The sequence below is a fragment of the Triticum aestivum genome, chromosome 7A, assembly GCF_018294505.1.
Source record: "Triticum aestivum cultivar Chinese Spring chromosome 7A, IWGSC CS RefSeq v2.1, whole genome shotgun sequence".
NCBI classification, from domain to species: Eukaryota; Viridiplantae; Streptophyta; class Magnoliopsida; order Poales; family Poaceae; genus Triticum; species Triticum aestivum.
In genome coordinates this window covers 14580842-14593375 of record NC_057812.1, presented here as the reverse complement: position 1 = coordinate 14593375, position 12534 = coordinate 14580842, and the positions used below count along the sequence as shown (strand labels likewise).

The following is a 12534-nucleotide window of genomic DNA, read 5'->3' as shown; positions in this document are numbered from 1 at the left end:
TCCGCGGTCTTTCATCTCCCAGCCTCCTCCACCTCCGGCCAACCCTATTCTAATCCACATTCTCTTCTCTACCTCACTTTCCGGGTCGGCGCGGCTGATGGCTCTGGCGTCGAGGAGCGCGGCTGCAGCGAGGGAGTTGGCAAGGAGGACTGCCGCAGCGAGGGCGTTGGTGAGCGAGTTGAGTGGTACGAAGAGGCCACCGTGGCGCGCTGGGTGGAGGGCGATGTCCTCTCAATGGCGACCGCCGCCCCTGCGCCTCGAACCAGAGCGTGCCGAACTGCCGATCTGGCGGCCGCTCACCGCTCCGTCATAGTCCGTCTCTCGGCCTCCTCCACCTCCATCCGACTTGGATCATAGTCCCTGTGTCGTGTCCGTGCAGGATAACGAAACTGACTGAGCATGCAGCCATGGGGTGGTACCTGACTCGGATTTCATCCGATCCCCTAGCTACCATAAAAAGGTCTCGACCCCCCAAACCCCGAGCGATCACAAGTTACGGTGCTCGAAAGTGCCACACTAGCATCCGGAGCTTCCAATCTCGCCTAATTCGCCGGAACACCGTCCGCTCGAGTTCCAGTCGAGGTTCCAATCTCGACTACTTCGCCGAACGCCGTCCACTCAACTCCAACCGAGGTACCAATTTTCAATCATTGGTTTAGGTGTTTCTACATGAATCCCCTGCGTGGTCTCGATCACCACCACCTGCGTAACGGCTTCAAACACAAATCACCGTTGCAAGAAATTTGGAAAATTGAGTTAGCCTCATCGGATCTGTGATATGTCAGCAGGTTTCCTAATTAATTAGTCTTCTTAATGCTTCTTTGCGCTTTAAACCTTTCAGATTGTATTTGTTTTCTGTATTTTGTATTGTTTCTTAATGTATAGAAGCATGATGTGCTACCAATTGTGATGGAACTCAGTAGCCTATTAGCCTTGGTCATGCTCAAACAAGGTGCGTCAGGCATAGCCACGAGGGAGCGCACCTGTCTTTCCTGGTCAGGTGGCACGGCAGGATAGCAATGGGAACACAGGTTTGACACTCTGACAGCCACCACTAGGAAGGCTTCCGGCACTTCGGCCGTCGCGTGCTCCGCCGCAACGGTGAAGGCAGCATGGCAGAGGCAGAGATGGCGACGGCGGGGGTCAAAGGATGAGGAGACCTAGAGACGAGTGTGGCGGCTGCGGCTGAGAGGCTAGGGGAATTAGTGTTGAGCGGCCATACGCCTGTGTGTTGCAGATCAAGCAGTAGATATGGTTAAATTCAGATTGGTATTTAAACGCAGCAGACGCGAATGGCATCGTCTTTTGTCAAAATTAGAGTATTTACCACTTTCATCAAAAAGTTTTGAGTCTGACGGCATGCATCTCAAGTACAAATTATTGGCATGATGAGCACCCACAATAAGCTGCAGGGAATGTGTACAGGAGGACGAAACAAAAAAGACATGGAACTGGAAGAGGTATAGGTCCCGCAAAAAAGGTATTTTGGTATAAGCACCTCGCTGAATTCCACTGTCGTAGGACAAAATACCAACACCATTGGATCATTCATGGCGCGTAGACATTGCCAGCTCGCGACTGGATATGACCGCGGCTCCTGGACAATGCTGGATTGCGACTGGAGACGGTCTTGGCTCAGCAGCTTGGCTGCACGAACGATTCAGGTGCATCTTGAAAGTCTATTTTTTCTGTCGGGTCTTAGCAAATGTATACAAGCTTTTTTCTAATTTCTTGGTTTATATACTTAGAAATTATGTGCTTCCTTCAAGGTGTGCTTGATCACCTGTTGTGATTTGTCTCCGAAACTAGGTCGCAACATTAATATTTAATGTCTTTTTCCCCGCAAAAATATATATTTTAATCTCCATTGATACTAAATCCTTTTCCTTTGCTCTGAAAATTAGGTTCTTAGCTGCAAGACATGCCATGAACTTAATGTTTTTCAGAAAATTGAAGTGAGTTTCTCATGCGTAACCCCCGGCAACCCAGCAAGCACTAATATAACCACAAAGCACAATTTTGTAGCATTAGATCAGACTGCATGGTCTTCTGTGTATTACTCATGTTTATTACTCAGGAATGCATTTTTGCTTTATTGCAAACTAAGTTTTATAGTAGTTCTTATACTGAGTAATGGTATACACACAGAGAGTGGCAAATGAATGTTGCTTACATATTGTTGTGAGCTTTTGAAAAAGTCGGATCGGTATACATCATAGAGTGAGTCCATTGCAAATCATTCGCTATGATTTGATACATAATTTAGCTGAAGCACAACTCCATTGATAAATTATGTTGCGGTAAGGTTCATATGTACTCTAGATTAGTCAATTGTTGCCTAACCAGGTCTTTAACAAGGTGGAATATGATTGCCAGTTCTGGGGTCGCCACTCGAGATCTTCAAAACCTCAATGTAAGATGTGTGGAGTGTCTCTTCGGCCGACGACCGACATCGACATGTGCGTCGCCACTTTTGGTGGCGCCTCATAACGCAGCTTGACTGCTATGGCACTATCTTAAATCTTGGCAAGTTGGATGTTTGTGTTTCTCCACTCCGGCGAACACATGGCCGATGACGGTGGCTGGATTCTTTGGCGATTATGATGTAAATTTATTTGTGTGCTGTCTCTCCGGACTCTTCCAGAGAGAAGCCATTTATGTTGTATGTTGCTACTATTATGAATGAATACATGGTTCTTCTCCAACAAAAAACAAGGTGAGTTATACATATTTATAATCAGTGTACATATTATGTTTCCAGTGGCTTGATTTGAAGGACATTTTTTTTCTTACCCCGTTGCAACGCACGGGCTCTTTTGCTAGTAGTTGTAAAAATAATATCCCACATCCGCATCATAGACAGGACGAGGGCTGACGGGGACGGATGCCAAGACCATGGCACTATATAATAACAAACAATAATAAAAGTAAGAAAATTATACAAGTATCTATCTAAATCATACAGGTAAGAATTTTTTTAGAAAGAAAATAAGAACAAGAGGCTCACCATGGTGGTGCCGGCGACGAGATCGGCGCGGGCGATCGACGGCGGTGAGGACAGGGACTGGACAGGACGGACCGCCAAACCTAGACAAATCTTGTGAAAAATGGAGTTTAGAGGTCGAGCTTGGAGAGGAGAAATCTTAAGTGTGGCTCGGGCATTACATTGAACACCTCATGTGCATAGGTGGTGAGAGCTGGAGCAAGACACACCTCTCCCACACTGCCGGCAAATAAAAAAAATAGAGAACTGAGCGGGCAGGGGCGGGGGTATATATAGGCTTCTCTTTAGTCCTGGTTTGTGGCTCAAACTGGGACTAAAAGACAACCTTTGGTCCCGGTTCTAGCCACCAACCGGGACGAAAGGTGTTAGGCCAGGAGCGAGGCCCATTGATCCCGGTTCGTGTCTGGAACCGGGACCAAAAGTGTTAGACAAACAAGGCCTATGGCCCCCGAGGCCCAGCCGGCGCCTTGGCCTCACGAACCGGGACTGATGCACTCTTTGGTCCCGGCTCGTGAGTGAACCGGGAGTAATGCCCTTATCTTGGCCTCAACAAAAGCCCTGTTTTGTACTAGTGGAATCTCGTTTGTAGTACTGTTTTGTCTTCGGTGGTGGCTAGAGTGCAACTGTTGCGAGTCGTTCAACACCATGATGGGGTATTTGTTTTCTTTCTTCTCTTTTTTATTGTTTTCTTTGTTGTGTGCATCTCTGATGTCTTTGGACATCTTGTTGGTGCAGAGACTGGGTGTATTTGGTATCATCGCGATATTAATATACTCCTTTTATCGAAAAAGTAAGTGTATGCTATTGAAGATGCTGCAACATATGTCGTGGAAAATCGCCCATTGAATGGTCAGTAACCCATTCTAATACATCATAATCCGCATAATCTCAAAATGCAGTCCACCGCACAATGACCGCCTTCGCCGCATTGGAAGCAAAAAGAATTCTCATTCTTCCTTGGGCCTTTACCGATGTGATCCGCCTCAGATGAGTCAATAGATGTGCCTTGAACGACAGCCTACACGACGAAACCTTCCATCAGCGCCGCCGCCAACGCTGCAACTGCCACCACGGCAGTGGGCGCTGGCTGAGCAATAGCCGGCTGCAGCACTGCGAACCGCCGGAGATGCCACCGGTGGAGCAGTAGGCCCCACGGGGACCGGCACCATCTCTGTGTTAAGCACACAACCACCTAGACGAGTAGGAGGGTCGCGACTTTGTTCCCGTCCCGTCCAACCCTAACGGTTTCCTCCCCGGTGCCCAGTTCTAGGCACCCAAGCCGCGCCACGACGTGGACCACAAGATCCTTCGACGAAGGCGACATCCGGCGCACGAAAACCACGGCCGCCACCATAGTTCCAGTTATCGCCGAGGCCACAGGACAAAGGACCTCTGTATGTATATTTGTTTGGCCCATAGCCAATGTAGACTCGTAGTACTAATCGCCGCCACCGAATCGTCCTCCAAAGCGAGTTCGACCGTAGCCAAAGCCCCCGCGCCCATGTTAGCCGCCATGCCACCCACCGTCTAGAGCTGCAGCACTGCCCGCCCACCATACCGGCCTCCGTCACGAGCACCGCACGTAGCCTGCCCGGCTGCTCTGGGCCCTGGGCGAACAGCCGGCGCCTGTTGACTATGCACATCCGTGCGAGTAGCCAGAGTTGCCGGCAATAATGCTACACTTACGGAATTCCTGCTACGGAATCCCCTTACAGACTGACGTGGAGCACTCATGGGGAAGAGGCTAAAATCACGAGGTGGGGTCATGCTGAAATCAAGGGATGGAGACATGGAGTTAGCACGTACGGCCACACCGTAGGTTTTATACTGTAAGTGCTACACTTACGGGATAAAAACTACGGACTGGACAACTCCGGTCGGCTGTGCCAATTTTGCCTCTAACAGCCAAGCTACATGTCCGTGGTAGATTTTGCCTCTCACAGCCAAGCTACATGTCCGTGGTAGATTTTACCTCGCACAAAAAATACCGAGCTAGGGTCAACCACTCATCTTCCATAGAGGTACCATACCATCTCGGCCTTGGGCATGTGCAAAAAGTATATAAACTAGACATGCAAGATAATATCATTGGTATGGAGCAGGCCATGGGTATCAACCCAATGGTACCGCACCACCAGGTGGACATGGGGGTGTCACAGATGGGATCCTTTCACTTTCAACTATAATTTGTTATGATCTAAGATAATAATCTCAACCAAGCCATGTTTTTTGTTGTTGTTAAAGGTCAGCACGCCAAGGTTATCACCAAGTTCTCCTATTTACATGAACTCGCTGGAAGATGCAATCGACCTTCACACACCTATTGGCCTAATGAGCAGGGGTCGAGCTAAATCAATATGGCAAGATGTATGTTGTATTACATCGCCTGTCTAACCGCGTGTCCATCACATCACCATCGCATACGTAAATAATGTATACTGTATTACAATGGACGAAACACAATAGGTCGTGCCACCTTGTCCACGCAGATGATTGAACTTTCTGATGATGGATTAGAGCATCCAACATTTGATGGTTTACTATTCTTGGACCGGCATTTGGGTTGTTCATACAAAGTGTGTTATTGCACTAGTAGAAAAACGACTTTTAGTACCGGTTCATAATGACCTTTAGTACCGGTTCTGGAACCGGCACTAAAGGGTGTGGACTAAAGCCCCCCCCCCCCCTTTAGTCCCGGTTCAACACGAATCGAGACCAAAGGCCCACCACGCGGCACGAGGCGCGCCGTGGTCTGCAGGACCTTTTTTTTTGATTATTTTTTTGAAATAAAGCAAAAATAGCCTGCCTACTGGGCCGGCAAGGCCTGTATATGACTAGAAACCCAACCTCTAGTTAGGTCAGGATGCAGACCCGTACGGCCCAGTAGGCCCCACAGGGCAGAAGACTTGCAATAGGCCCACAAAGGCCTGCTTAGAGAGGAGCTCGACACGGTAGCTCCGGCGGGACTTATAAACCAGTGCGAGCTCCTCTCAACTAGCAAGGTGTGACTAAACATTGTGCACTTCTGGTGGCAGCACACCCCTTTAGTACCGGTTGGTGGCTCCAACCGGTACTAGGGGGGGTCTTTAATACCAGTTGGAGCCAACAACTCGTACTAAAGGCCACCACCTCTTTAGTAGCGGTTCGTGGCACAAACCGGTTGGAGCGCCATCCGCCTAGTCGTCGAAACTGGCACTAATGGTCACATTAGTGCCGGCTCAATTACAAACCGGAACTAATGAGCTTCACATTAGGCCATTTTTCTACTAGTGTTGCCTATTATTTTCACTATACGGGGTGTTTTCTTTTCTAGGTAATGGAGTCAAATGGTTTAAACATTCCATTAGATACATGAATGTGTTTAAAAAGAAAAAATTAAATGAGTTGGCTCACGAATTTGAAACGATTAATATAATTGAAGACCAAGCTTAAAGTAATAACATCACGTGCTATTTACATACAGAATTGGAGACCGTCACTATTTATAAGTCGTCCCAGATAAAAATTCTCACCAACCAGACCTTGCACACCATAATAAAATAAAATAGGATTATACATGTCTCTGTATACATGCATGGCCATCGTCCAGGTGCATGATCTCCATGTCTCACTAGAGTGAGCACTGAGGTTCAGCAACGACAATGATAGGATCAAGATGTGAAGCCAACTTGAGAATGGTAGGAATCGAGAATGGAACACTTCAAATGTTCGCTGCTCTTGGACAACACCATCTTCTACTCTCCATAAGCTCGACCATTTCTTGTCCACACGGGCAGAAGTAACACTCCTTCAGAAAATACGTACCTCCCGGTACCCTTAACCTTGAACCTCGTGGTGTATTCCTTAAAGATATGGGGAAGGCCATCCTATCCATCTGATTTCCTTGTCAGCTGGATAATCTCAAGAAGAATTTTTTTCGAAAAGTGATGCTTTATTACTTAAATTTTTTAAGCATTACACACGACCTCTGCATAACTAAGATGTACACAGCCACACGAAGTCCTCAAGCACAAACAAAAATAAGAAGGCAAAATACAAATAAACATGTAGAGTCCGTATAACGCCTAAAGTGAAGGTGGGCCAATCCTAAGATAATGATGCGACCCATGTTGGGTAAAAGTATCTCTCGCCGTATCCTTTAACATGTACACACCTTCCCAAACAGGTCTTGACTCTCCACACGTTGTAGAGAGGACCATAAACAAAGAATCCTGGTATATTTGTAGATAACCTGCATTAGAGAAGTACTTTTATTGTTAAAAAACTTAACATTTCTACATAGCCAAAGCGACCAAATGACGGTAAGCGCTCTGGCTCTAAGAAGAGTTCTAAACCTGTGATCTATCCCATGTAATCAGTTGCCAAATACATTAGCGACATTACAAGGAGTATACAAGTCAGAAGCTATCTGGATGATTGACCATATAGAACGAGTCAATTTGCATTGAAAGAATAAATGTTTTATTGTCTCATCATGACGACAAAGGACACATTGCGGACTTGCATGTCAATTCCTCTTATTAAGGCTATCTTTAGTAAGAATGACTCCGTGATGAAGATACCATGCAAAGATTTTATTCGTAAGAGGTATCTTCATCTTTGAATTCTCCTTTTTATTATTAACTGGCACATTAGACTGGATTAACGCTATATATATAGACTTCACTAAGAATTGTCCATTTCCATATAGGTTCCATCGGAATACATCAAACCCATGTGACCATTGCACCGTGAACAACCGCTGGAGAAGGATGTACCACGATTGGAGTCTGGGTCCAATTAAATCTCGAGAAGCAAATAGTGGCACCGAAAAACACGTCAGATTTCTGGGCGTGAAGAGTGGTAGATGGGATATCGTGCTCGGCCTTTTGTCCCACTGGCGGTTAAGTCGCATCTGGTTACTCCGTGCCCCTGAGTGTTAAAAAGTAGGCTTGTATGTAACGTGACAAGTGTCACGATGGGTGTATTGCATGGGTAATGCATGCGTATTGTTGTGTATACGGCAGGTTGTTAGACTAGTCGATCTTATCTTTTGTGTAGCTTGGAGTAGAGGTCAAGACTAGAAACAACCTGGCCGATCTTGTAATCTTTCCTCTATATTAACACACACGCTTCCCTGCCGAGGTGCATACGCTTAAACCCTTTTCTTCTTTCATGGTAATCAGAGCCGCTACCTCGAACTCATCCATGGCAAGCTCTTCGGCGAACTCCTTCCCCTCATCTCCGTTTGCACACATCGCAACAGAGAAGCTTACGAGAGGGAACGAAGCGCTATGGCGCGCCACCGTGCTCTCAGCCATCCGGGTTGCGCAGATGGAGTCCTTCCTCGACGTCGAGCAGGTGGTGCCCCCGATGCACGTTGAAGTCACCAGCGACGACGGCAAGACCAAGTCCAAGGCCCCCAACCCGGAGTTCAGTGCATGGTATGCGCGCGATCAGCAGGTGTTCTCTTACCTGTTGACCACGCTGCCCCGCGAGATGGCCATCCAGGTGGCGATGTGCCACACCGCAGCAGAGTTGTGGAACACGATGCAGGGGATGCTTGCATGGCATACCCGTGCGCAGACTGTCAACGTCAGAATCACGTTGGCAAACCTTCAGAAGGGCAAAATGACGATCACTGAATATGTTGCTAAGATCTGAACCCTTTGTGATGAATTAGCTGCTTCAGGGAAGAAGGTGGACGAGGAGGATGTCGTCTCTCACATCCTCGTTAGACTCGACGAGGAATTCGACCCCGTGGTGTCTGCCATGTGCTCTAGGGTTGAGCCTGTCCGGGTCCCGGAGTTGTATTCGCAACTTCTGAGCTTTGAGACTTGCATGAATTTATGTGGCGGGTCCTCTCAGTCATCGGCGAACGCGGCAACAAGCGGGCGTGGTCGCGGTCGCGGCGGTGGTGACCGTGGTAATCGTGGACACGACTTCAGCAACAGGAAAGGCGGCGGCGGTGATCGTGGCCGTGGCACCTTCCCCAAGCCACCAAATCGTGGCAACCCTGGAGGCAACAACGGTGGTAGCGGCAACTACAATAACAACGCCGCCAAACCAACGTGCCAGATCTGCAGCAAGGTTGGTCACCTAGTGTCGAAGTGCTGGAAGCGTTATGACTCCTCCTATCAAGGGGGGGGGGAGGGGGAGAACGCTGTGCAAACATGGCAGCCCCGCAGTATGGCATCGACACCAACTGGTACTTGGACAGTGGTGCGACGAACCATATCACAGGAGACCTAGAGAAGCTCACCATCAAGGATCGGTACACCGGAGATGACCAAATCCAAACCGCGAGCGGGTCAGGTATGGCTATAACACATATTGGTCAATCTCATATTTATACCCTCGAACGTGATCTTCTTCTCAAAAATGTGTTACATGTTCCTGAGGCTGACAAGAGTTTAATCTCTGCAAGCCGACTTGCTATTGACAACAATTCCTTCATTGAAATACATCCCTATTCTTTTCTTGTAAAGGATCGGGAAACGAGGAGGGTTCTACTGCAAGGCAGGGGTAGGAGAGGCCTATACCCTATCAAACACATGGGACAAGGCGCCAAGAAGCACGTGCTCAGTGCCACACCCTCCTCGGATAGGTGGCACCGGCACCTAGGGCATCCTTCATCAACCATGGTTAGCAAAATAATTAGCAAGAATAATCTCCCATGTGTGAAGTCATTCAATTCTGAAGTTATTTGTGATTCTTGTCAACTAGGCAAAAGCCATCAGTTGCCTTATCCGAACTCAATAAGTGAATCAAAGTTCCTTTGGAACTTGTTTTTTCTGATGTGTGGGGTCCAGCTGTTGAATCAGTAGGCAGAAAGAAATACTATGTGAGCTTCATAGATGATTTCAGTAAGTTCACATGGATCTATCTAATCAAATATAAGTCAGAAGTTTTTCAAAAATTTCGTGACTTCCAAAATCTTGTTGAACGTCAATTTGATCGCAAAATTCTTGCTCTCCAAACAGACTGGGGAGGAGAATATGTGAAGCTAAATTCTTTCTTTACAAAAGTTGGGATATCTCACCATGTTTCTTGCCCTCATGCACATCAGCAAAACGGGTCAGCAGAATGTAAACATCGACATATAGTCGAGGTTGGTCTCTCCCTCCTAGCTCGAGAAAGCATGCCTCTTAAATTCTGGGATCAGGCTTTCATCGCTGCTACATACCTCATCAATAGATTACCGAGCAAAGTGATCAACTTTGAAACTCCTCTTGAAAAAAATATCCCATGAAAAGCCTAATTATTCTTCTCTTCGCATTTTTGGATGTGCTTGCTGGCCAAACCTACATCCATATAATACCAACAAGCTCCAATTTTGCTCCAAACAATGTGTCTTCTGAGGCTACAGTAATTTGCACAAAGGTTTTAAGTCCCTAGACATCTCTTCCGGCCGAGTTTATATTTCCAGGGATGTTGTGTTTGATGAAACAATGTTTCCTTTCTCCACTTTGCATCCCAATGCCGGTGCACGTCTACGTGCTGAAATCCTTCCTCTTTCTCCGGAGCTTTTGAATCTAACTGATCATGGGGGAGATAAATATGCTACTGATCATTTGGCTAATAGTCATAAACCTGATGCTAATGGAAACAGTGAAAAAAACGTTGTTCAAATCTGTGATTTTATGCAGAATCTGGCTGGTAGTACATGCGCTGGACACGAGGAGGATCCGGCTGACACAGCCCAGGGTGCGGATCCCAAGAGATCTGGCACAGGTGGTGCAGGCGCAGACGCGGCGGATCCCGCCGTGGATTCCTCTGCAAGCGTCGGGACAAACCAGTCCCCGCCTAGCACGTCATCGGGCGTTGCAGTGCGGTCGGGCAGGACGGACCCGCGCCTTTCGCCATCCGCCAGTTGACACGAGGCGGCTGGGTGCGGGTCTCCCACCCCACGGGTGCATGATGGCACCGACAGCCCCGTGTGGGCCTCTGATCGCGCGGTCGTCGAGGATGATTCGCCCATGCCAGTACGAGGAGGCGACCCGCCCTCCAGATCTTTTGTGGCTGCTAGATCACCTATGCCTACTGGAGCCGGATCCAGTGTGGCCGCCGGTGCGCCCAGCACGAGTGCAACTACACGTGTGAAAAGTTCGCAACGAGGTATTACTAAACCGGTGGTACCCAAGGATGGCACGGTCAGGTACAACAAGAATTTTAAACTTGCAAACTTTGCTTCCACCCGTGAACCAGAAAATGTGATAGAAGCCTTGAATGATAAGAGTTGGAAAAATGCTATGAATATTGAGTATGATGCATTAGTAAAAACCAGACGTGGCATCTTGTTCCACCTAAGTCAGGGAGGAATATTATTGATTGTAAGTGGGTATATAAAATCAAGAAGAAAGCTAGTGGTACAATACACAGATACAAAGCTAGGTTAGTAGCTAAAGGTTTTAAACAACGTTATGGTATTGACTAGGAGGACACCTTCAGTCTAGTAGTGAAGGCTGCTACTATCAGGCTTGTTCTGTCTATTGTTGTTTCCAGGGGACGGAGTCTTCGCCAATTGGATGTACATAATGCCTTTTTGCATGGCGTTCTCGAGGAAGAGGTCTACATGCGACAACCACCAGGTTTTGAGCATAGTTCTAAGCCACATTATGTATGTAGGCTGGACAAAGCTTTGTATGGTTTGAAGCAGGCACCAAGCGCGTGGTACTCTAAGCTGAGCTCAAAACTGCAACAACTTGGTTTTCGGCCATCAAAGGGAGACACTTCTTTGTGCTTCTTCAGAATAGGAAAGGTGACAATGTTTATGTTAATTTATGTTGATGACATAATTGTTGCTAGCTCCTCACAAGATGCCACTTCAGCCTTGTTAAGAAACTTGAAAAATGAATTTGCACTTAAGGACTTGGGAGAGTTGCACTATTTTCTAGGCATTGAGGTTAAGAAGGTGCAAGATGGTATTCTGCTCACTCAGGAAAAATATGCTTCAGATATACTAAAGCATGTTGGAATGAAGGATTGTAAACCTTCCAGCACGCCCATGTCCACAACTGAAAAGTTGTCTTTGCATGAAGGAAAATTATTAAGTCCAGAGGAGGGAACCAGGTACCGAAGCATAGTTAGAGCACTTCAGTACTTAACATTGACAAGGCCAGCTATTTCGTTCTCTGTTAATAAGGTTTGTTAGTTTTTACATGAACCCACTTCTGTGCACTGGACAGCTGTAAAAAGGATTTTAAGATACATACAAGATAGTATTGGAACTGGTTTAAAATTATGTAAGTCTCCATCAACTGCAGTAAGTGCCTTCTCTGATGCAGACTGGACTGGATGTCCTGATGACAGAAAATTCACGGGAGGTTTTGATGTTTTCCTTGGTTCTACCCTCATATCATGGCCTGCAAAGAAACAGGCAACTGTCTCATGTTCCAGTACTGAAGTGGAATACAAATCTTTGGCAAATGCAACGGCTGAGGTAATGTGGATTGAAACATTACTTGATGAGTTGGGTATTCACAGATCACATGTGTCATGTTTGTGGTGTGATAACCTTGGTGCAACATATTTGTCAGCAAATCATGTGT

At 47.0% G+C, this 12534-nt stretch overlaps 1 pseudogene; it reads left to right on the top strand.

The window, feature by feature from the left end:
• The first annotated feature begins 8680 nt into the window (after nt 1–8680).
• Nucleotides 8681–8819, top strand: LOC123155191 (uncharacterized; annotated as a pseudogene).
• The last annotated feature ends 3715 nt before the right edge of the window (nt 8820–12534 follow it).